The sequence below is a fragment of the Silurus aristotelis genome (genome assembly GCF_946808225.1).
Source record: "Silurus aristotelis genome assembly, chromosome: 21".
In the NCBI taxonomy this organism is placed as follows: domain Eukaryota; kingdom Metazoa; phylum Chordata; class Actinopteri; order Siluriformes; family Siluridae; genus Silurus; species Silurus aristotelis.
In genome coordinates, this window is record NC_139594.1 from 1,540,331 (window position 1) to 1,550,031 (window position 9,701).

Here is a 9,701-nt window from a genome sequence, read left to right on the forward strand (position 1 = left end):
ATAATTTATTACCGACCATGAAGTCCTGACTCTCACAGTCTCCTCTGAATAGATGATGGTGAAATATGTCAGCTATTTGAACTCTGAGAAGCATTTATTTAAATTGGTCGTTTTTGATTCTGGTAATTCTAATAAACGTATCCTCTGCAGCAGAGGTAGCTCTCGGTCTTCGTTTCCTTAGACGTTCCTCATGAGAGCCTGTTTCATTATAGCATTTGATGGTTTTACAGACCACTTGGGATCCATTTAAAGTTGGCTGACCTTCATTTCTTAAAGTAATGATGGATCTTTTCTCACTCCTTGTAGTGTTTCTTGCCATAATATGGATATGTACAGTAGTTGTAGTAGCACTTACAGAACTGTTGACTCTGTACTCACACTTTCCACTGCACAAGACAACTGACGCTCTAAAGCACAGAAAGCAAGAAATGTCACAAATGAACTCGTGATTAGGCACACCTGTGACCTGAAAACTATTCCAGGTGATGACCTCGTTACCTCCTCCACCTTCTCCACCTCTTCTCTCTGCAACCGCACCCCTCCACTGCCCTCACTCTGTACTCTCACAGAGTACTTTCACTCTGCACAAAGACAACAAAGTTGAATCTGATCTAATCCTCACGTCTCACACAGGCATCACGACAAAAACGTCCCACAAGACATCTGTTTATCTGTCTGTCAATCTGTTTGTTTGTCTGTTTATCTGTCTGTCCATCTGTCTGTCTCTCTCTGTTTGTCTGTCTGTCTGTTTGTCTGTCTGTCCATCTGTTTGTCTGTCTGTCTGTCTGTCCATCTGTCTGTCTCTCTCTCTTTGTTTGTCTGTATGTCTGTTTGTCTGTCTGTCCATCTGTCTGTCTCTCTGTCTGTCTGTCTGTCTCTCTGTGTGTGTCTGTTTATCTGTTTGTCTGTCTGTTTATCTGTCTGTCCATCTGTCTGTCTCTCTCTGTTTGTCTGTCTGTCTGTTTGTCCATCTGTCTGTCTCTCTGTGTGTGTCTGTTTATCTGTTTGTGTGTCTTTGTATGTGCTTTTCCAAAACACTGTATTGCCCCTTTGCCCCTTTGTCACAAGCTTCTCTCTGACTATCCTGGGATTTGACCTCACAGCGTAACCACTTAAAACGTTGTGTCTGTTTAGAGGGTCACATGACCCAGGGTTCCTCCTGCCATCCTGCAGCTCGCCGAGGTGTTGGCATCATATCCCACAGTCCACACGTGCTCGGATTCGTCCCTTCACCTTTCCTCATTACGTAATACACACATGCTCTTATTTTTATCTCATAGGTACAGCTTATCCTCACGCTAATCTGAAGGAGAAGACGAGGTGATCCACAACCACGCCTGCGTTCTTCTCTCCCAAATCCTCCCCCTTTCTACTGCACTCCCCTCATTTTCCATATTTGGTCACAGCTTCCTGGTAATTCTATTCGTTCCTGCTCTTTCTTTCCGGCTTACAATCTTGAAGACAAATGTTTGTGGACACCTAAGCATTAGCATGGTGTCTGCTTCTTTCTGAGCGTCCCATTCCACATTTAGTCCATTCCCTGTTATAATAATGCATTTTTATAATACAATAGAATAATAAGCTCCACTCTTCTTGGAAGATGTTCCACTAGATTTTTGTGAAGAGATGTATGGAGTTTCCTTCAGCTATAAGGGTGTTAGTAAAGTCAGGTACAGATGTAAGTGAGGTGAGGAGGCCTGGGGTGCCATCAGCGTCACACATTTATTCATTTTCAATAGGGTTGGAGCTCTGTAGAAGGAGATCTTAACTATCATTACCAGCATTTTAACTATCTTCACTATCCCACAAGGCTGTGTTCTGAGCCCACTACTCTACTCCCTGTTCCCCCACGACTGTGCTCCTCTGTATAACTCCAACATCTTCATTAAGTATGCAGATGACACCACTGTGGTCGGCCAGATCAGCAACAACGGCGAATCGGCCTACAGGGAAGAGATCCGAAGCCTGACAGCGTGGTGTTCCATCAACAAACTAACCCTCAACACCATGAAGACTAAAGAGCTCAGTGTGGACTTTCAGAAATCTAACAGCAGGAGACATTCCCCAGTCTACATCAATGGAACTGAGGTAGAGCGAGTCTCCAGCTTAAGGTTCTTGGGAGTTCACATCTCTGAGGATCTGTCCTGGCACCAAAACACTTTAGCTCTGGTTAGGAAGGCACACCGATGATTGAGGAGTCTCAAGAAAGCTCATCTGTCCCCAGGGGTTCTAACAAGATTTTACTGCTGCATCATCGAGAGCATCCTCACCAACTCCATCACTGTATGGTACAGAGGCTTCACTGTGTGTGAACGTAAAGCTCTGCAAAGGCTGGTCAAAATCTCCCAACGAACCACTGGCACCCAACTACCTGCCATTGAACACCTTCACCACAGCAGATGTCTGTGAAGAGCTCACAACATCATTATTGAATCAAGAAGGAGATACAGGAACATACGCACCATAACCCGCAGGTTCAGCTTTTTTCCCTCCACTATCACACTAATGAACTCTACACTACACCGTCAGAACACTATATAAACACTGTATTAACACTGTATATAAATTCTGTACAATTCTACATACAATGTACATTTTACACAATGTATATACTCCACATCTTTATATACTCCACATCTATCTATCTATCTATCTATCTATCTATCTATCTATCTATCTATCTATCTATCTATCTATCTATCTATCTATCTATCTATCTATCTATCTATCTATCTATCTATCTATCTATCTATCTATCTATTTTTACTAGCATTACTAGCGGAGTGGGACGGGGCACAACATTTTATCTCAATTTAAGGACTAATGAAGCACATGTAGATGTGTGTTTCCTTTCGTCTTCCTGCCTGTGAAAGAATGAATGTCACATAATAAACACACACACACACACACACACACACACACACACACACACACACACACACACACACACTCCAGTAGTCATTTCTCAGTATTCAGTATTTCTCCACTAGTGTCTGACAAATGTGTTAAAGTGGAAAGAAATGAGTGGAGTTAGATTAAAGATTTAATAAATATTAAAACATTATAATACAAAACAAAATAAGAAAAATAGAAAAATTAATATACTTTTATATATATATATATATATATACACACCGTAATTTCCGGACTATTAAGCGCACCCTTATATAAGCCGCACCCACTGAATTTTACAAATATTTTTATTTTGAACATAAAGGCACAATGTGTCTACACTGAAACTAATGTACTTTACACAGGCTTTAATGGAAGACAGTGTCTGTTACACGGGTAAAATACACGGGTGTAACGGGTGAAATATGTTGTGGCTCCTTTAAGAGCATAGCGGTATTTTGGGATAGGCTACCGCCGCATTTTTTCGGTATTACTGCATGTGTGCAAGACCGAGGAATATGTCATTATTTTCTGATGCTCATTTCTAAGTTTCTTTGACTAACCCTTAACGCTGTTGCCAAGAAAAATAAAAAAGCACGAGTTTTGGAAACCTGTCTGTGTTTATATGATTTGTGTTGTAACTGGAGTTAGCGAGCTCTCCCTTCACCCAGACTCAACACGCTACAACGGCTTGTATCTAAACAGTAGCCAACCAAGAAAGTCATTGTTCACTGTCTTCCTCCTTCCTTTCACAACTATTTCTCTCGGGAGTTTATCTTTTGTCATCGTCGTGCGTTTAAAAAAAACTTTTTTTCTCCCGATGCCGTGCAGCTCAGAACACAGGTGAGGTGCGTTTTTTTCGTTTCCGTTCGGATATTTCATTGGTCTAATGTTATGCGGTTCAGTTTTTTGGCTTGAAGTTTGTGAAACCGGGAAAAACCCAGGAAAAATCCATAAATTAGCCGCTTCGTTGTTTAAACTGCGGAGTGGGAAAAAAGTAGCCGCTTATAGTCCGAAAAAAAAGTATATATATATATATATACTGACTGATGGTATCTGAAGTTTGTAATCTAGTGAACCAGTGATGATCTTAAAGCATGTTAGTATATCTCTGGATTAGAGAATCTGCTTAATGCTGTAAAGATAAATTCCAAATACATCAAAAGTTAAACCTCCATTAGAGGCTAAAATTATCACTCAGTTTGAGTAACATGCCACCTGTAAGTCCATAAACACCATCAGTCTCTCAGACTGTCCAGAGGTACACATTACTGTATATGAAGGAATATACTGTATGTGAACTAAACACACACTTCCTCACACACTTCATCATTTACACTCAATGTGTGTTAACGGAAATCCTATCTGTCACCTGCCACTCAGAAACACACACACACACACACACACACGTGCACGCACGCACGAGCACACACGCACACACACACGCACACACACACGCACACATGCACACAGCAGTGCTTTGAAAGATGTAGGTGAGAGAAGAGAAATTTAACGTTTGTCTCCCACTCGCTCATCTCTTACTGTTTATTCCCCACTTCCTTTGACTGTCTTCTTCTTTCTCTTTTCTCTCTGTCTTTTTTTTTCTTTTACATGAAACTTGGACTTTCTGCAGTTTTTTTTTTAATTTACGAAACCATGCAGACCACACACACATCCTCCTTCATTCACTGCAGAACACTCACCTTTCTCTATTATTCTCTCTCTCTCTCTCTCTCTCTCTCTCTCTCTCTCTCTCTCTCTCTCTCACCTCTCTCTATTATTCTCTCTATTCTTCTTCTCTCTCTCTCTCTCTCTCTCTCTCTCTCTCTCTCTCTCTCTCTCTCTCTCTTTCTCTCTTTCTCTCTATCTCTCTCACCTCTCTCTCTTATTCTCTCTCTCTCTCTCTCTCTCTCTCTCTCTCTCTCTCTCTCTCTCTCTCACCTCTCTCTATTATTCTCTCTATTCTTCTTCTCTCTCTCTCTCTCTCCTTCTCTCTCTTTCTCTCTCTCTTTCTCTATCTCTCTTACCTCTCTCTATTATTCTCTCTCTCTCTCTCTCTCCCTCTCTCACCTCTCTCTATTATTCTCTCTATTCTTCTTCTCTCTCTCTCTCTCTCTCTCTCTCTCTCTCTCTCTCTCTCTCTCTCTCTCTTTCTCTCTATCTCTCTCACCTCTCTCTCTTATTCTCTCTCTCTCTCTCTCTCTCTCTTTCTCTCTCTCTCTCTATTATACTCTCTTGTTTCTAACTTCAGAAGTTTGTTACTGACTCTGTGTGTGTGTGTGTGTGTGTGTGTGTGTGTGTGTGTGTGTGTGTGTGTGTGTGTGTGTTTGTGTGTGTGTGCTATAATAAACCTTTTGGTTATTACACCTTGACGAGAAACATGATGAAGCGATTTCTGAGAGACTCGTGTAAACCGAGCCGGGGTGACGAGTCACAGTCTGATCAACCAGAACCAAAATAAATACAAATAAAACCGTGCACTAAACCGTTGCTCTCCACAAAGATGCCGAGGCTGTAAGAAGATCAGAAACACCCTAAACCTGAGTAACAATACAGTGGTCAGGGTCATACAGAGGTTTTCCAGAACGGGTTCATCTCAGACCTCACAAGGGTCCATCAAAGAAGTCGATTCCTCATGCTGTGCGTCGGGTGCAGAAGCTGCTTCAAAAAACAGACTCATGAGAGCTGCAGCGTTGCTTCAGAGGTTGCAGAAGCAGAAGCTCCGCTCGTCAGTGCTCAGACCATACACCTCACACTGCAACAAGTCGGTTTGCAGGCCGTCGTCCCAGAAGAAGCCTCTTCTGAAGCTGCTCACATAAAAACCCTCAAACAATGAGCTGTAGAACAACCTGTCCAAGAGCATGAATTACTGGAACCATGTCCTGTGGTCTGATGAGACGAAGATTTTTTTTTCTCAGATGGTGTCCAGCATGTGTGGCGACACCCTGATGAGGAAGACCAAGAAAATTCCTACAGTCAAGCATGGTGGTGAAAGCACCTGGGGTCTGGGGCTGTATGAGTGCTGCTGGTACTGGGGAGCTGCGGTTCCTTGAGGGAAACATGGATTCCAACATGAACTGTTAACCTGAATTGCCTTAACCACTGAGCTCCCACTGCCTGAACATGATACCCTTCCTTCAGAAACTGGGCCGAACAGCAGTTTTCCAACATAATGACCTGTGGGGATCGTTAAGAGGAAGGTGGAGAAGATCTATGTGTCTAAAATCCAGCAGCTCCATGATGTCGTTATGGAGTGGGAAAGGATCCCAGCAACAAGCTGTCAGCTCCGGTGAATTCCAGGCCCAGGAGGATTAAAGCATTGCTGGATAACGATGGTGCTCACACACAACATTCACACTTTGGACACAGTTTTGACATGTTCACTGAGGGTGTACTCACTTTTGTTGCCAGTTTTATAGACAACAATGGCTGTATGTTGTTATTTTGCTATACAAGCTGTATGGAAAGATATTCTGGACAATATTCAAATTGTATTGGCACTTTCCAAATGTGGACACATGAATTGTGACAGTCACAAAGAGTTGATTGACAGGCATTCTTGTCATGGCCGCATGGCTTGTCGGACATAGCAACAGTAACTTAGGAGGGTGGGTTTTTACGAAGAGGGTCAGTTGCTTGTACATTTATGAAAATTATGAATTTACATTAATCCATGTAGAGTATAAACTGTTATCAACTTTCTGCACCAGCATCATAATGTCCACCACAATTTTACAGACAATCTCCATTGTTAAAACAATTCTGTAAAATTGTCTTTTACAGGCATTTCGCCTGTTAACACACTGTATACTCACACTGTATACTCACACTGTACACTTTACACTGTATACTTACATTGTACACTCTACACTGTACACTCACACTGTACACTCACACTGTACACTCACTGAACACTCACACTGTATACTCTACACTGTATACTCACACTGTATACTCACACTGTATACTCACACTGTACACTGTACACTGTACACTGTACACTGTATACCTAGACTGTATACTCACACTGTACACTCACACTGTACACTCTACACTGTACACTCTACACTGTATACTCTACACTGTATACTCACACTGTACACTCACACTGTACACTCACACTGTACACTCTACACTGTATACCTACACTGTATACTCACACTGTACACTCTACACTGTATACCTACACTGTATACTCACACTGTACACTCTACACTGTATACCCACACTGTATACTCACACTGTACACTCACACTGTATACCTACACTGTATACTCAGACTGTACACTGTACACTCTACACTGTATACCCACACTGTATACTCACACTGTACACTCACACTGTATACCTACACTGTATACTCAGACTGTACACTTTACACTGTATACTCAGACTGTACACTTTACACTGTATACTCTATACTGTACACTCTACACTGTATACTCAGACTGTATACCTACACTGTATACTCACACTGTATACTCAGACTGTACACTCTAAACTGTATACTCTACACTGTATACTCAACACTGTATACTCAAACTGTACACTCTAAACTGTATACTCTACACTGTATACTCAGGCTGTATACTCTACACTGTATACTCAGACAGTATACTCTAAACTGTATACTCTACACTGTATACTCAGACTGTATACTCTAAACTGTATACTCTACACTGTATACTCAGGCTGTATACTGCACACTGTTTACTCAGACTGTATACTCTAAACTGTATTCTCTACACTGTATACTCTAAACTGTATACTCCAAACTGTATACTCTACACTGTATACTCAGACTGTATACTCTAAACTGTATACTCTACACTGTATACTCAGGCTGTATACTCTACACTGTATACTCTAAACTGTATACTCTACACTGTATACTCTACACTGTATACTCTACACTGTATACTCAGGCTGTATACTGTACACTGTTTACTCAGACTGTATACTCTAAACTGTATACTCTACACTGTATACTCTACACTGTATACTCAGACTGTATACTCTAAACTGTATACTCCAAACTGTATACTCAGGCTGTATACTCTAAACTGTATACTCTACACGGTATACTCAGGCTGTATACTCTAAACTGTATACTCTAAACTGTATACTCTAAACTGTATACTCTACACTGTATACTCTACACTGTATACTCAGGCTGTATACTCTACACTGTATACTCTACACTGTATACTCTAAACTGTATACTCTACACGGTATACTCAGGCTGTATACTCTAAACTGTATACTCTAAACTGTATACTCTAAACTGTATACTCTACACGGTATACTCAGGCTGTATACTCTAAACTGTATACTCTAAACTGTATACTCTAAACTGTATACTCTACACTGTATACTCTACACTGTATACTCAGGCTGTATACTCTACACTGTATACTCTACACTGTATACTCTAAACTGTATACTCTAAACTGTATACTCTAAACTGTATACTAAGGCTGTATACTCTACACTGTATACACACTGTATACTAACATTATACTGTACACATTATACTCTATACTGTATACACACACACACACACACACACACACACACACACACACACACACACACACACACTATATAATCAAACTGTTTATTCTATAATGTATACTCTAAACTCTATACTAACACTATAAAATCACACACTCTACTTTACACTGGATACACTAATGTATACTTCACACTGTCCACTCTGGTGTCTTGTATACTTCACACGGTATAATCCAATGTCCACTTCACTATCTCCACTCCACATTGTCCAATCCACGTTGCTTAGTTCACATTTAAGCCCCTTTGACGTGCACTAAAGTTTCCATATCATATTAAGTTTTTTGTCTTGCCCAGAGTGTGTGTGTGTGTGAGAAAGAGAGAGAGAGAGAGAGAGAGAGAGAGAGAGAGAGAGAGAGAGAGAGAGAGAATATGTTAGACCTGAGAACTCACCGCAGAAAATGCAGATGGACAGACAGCAGATGCGTCTTCTGATCTTTTATACGTCCATAACCCGGAGATGCGCCGACAGAACACACACACCCATCCGCGAGCGTGTGTGTACAGTGTGTGTGTGTGAGAGAGAAGGAGAGAAGGAGAAACACACACATACACGGAGAGATACAGAGCGATTCAGAGACAGAGACAGAGACACAGAAAGGGACGCGATCAGAGAGACTGTCTCCACTCCGAACTCCGCAGACTGTCGGCGCGCGCCCTCGCCTCGGCTCCGAAACCATGGTGACGTCAAAGCCGCGGGTCACGTGACTTTAATGAAGCAAGAAGGAAAGATAGAAAGAAAAGCTGGGGTAGTGGGGGGGCTTTCAGAGTCGTAACGCGATTGCTATGGCGACGGCCGCTCGCTCGGCATGCGCGGCGCGTGCCGATCTCGGTCCTCGTTCTGTCTGTAAAAACAAAACAAAACGAATTAGTTAATGAATCGTTGTTAATCAATCAATTAACCAACCAATAAATTCAATGCAATCAATGAATCAACCAATCAATGAATTAATCAACCAGTCAATCAATTAATCAAGTAATCAATAAATCGATTGATTCGTTCATTACTAAACCGATCACTTTGTGCAAATCAAAAAGACAAGAGAATAAAATTATAATATTTACTAAACACCATAAAGTGGAGCAGATTTTTCTTTACAGTGCGTAAGAGGAGTCCTGGAGCTACAGCGTGCATTTAAGAAATTCATTTATTTGTTTGTTTATTTATCCATGTATTTATTTGTTTGTTCTTTCATTCTTTCATTGATTTGTTTATTAAAGATTTTTTTACATCCTGA

General features: G+C 41.2%; 1 protein-coding gene across 1 annotated transcript in view; it reads right to left on the bottom strand.

The window, feature by feature from the left end:
- ncaldb (neurocalcin delta b) overlaps positions 1 to 9,268 on the bottom strand; it is a 25,777-nt gene extending 16,509 nt beyond the window's left edge. The window contains exon 1 of the mRNA XM_083524641.1: positions 8,857 to 9,268. The gene's annotated coding sequence lies outside the window, so the exon portion shown is untranslated. The remainder of the gene's footprint in view (positions 1 to 8,856) is intronic.
- Positions 9,269 to 9,701: the final 433 nt, after the last annotated feature.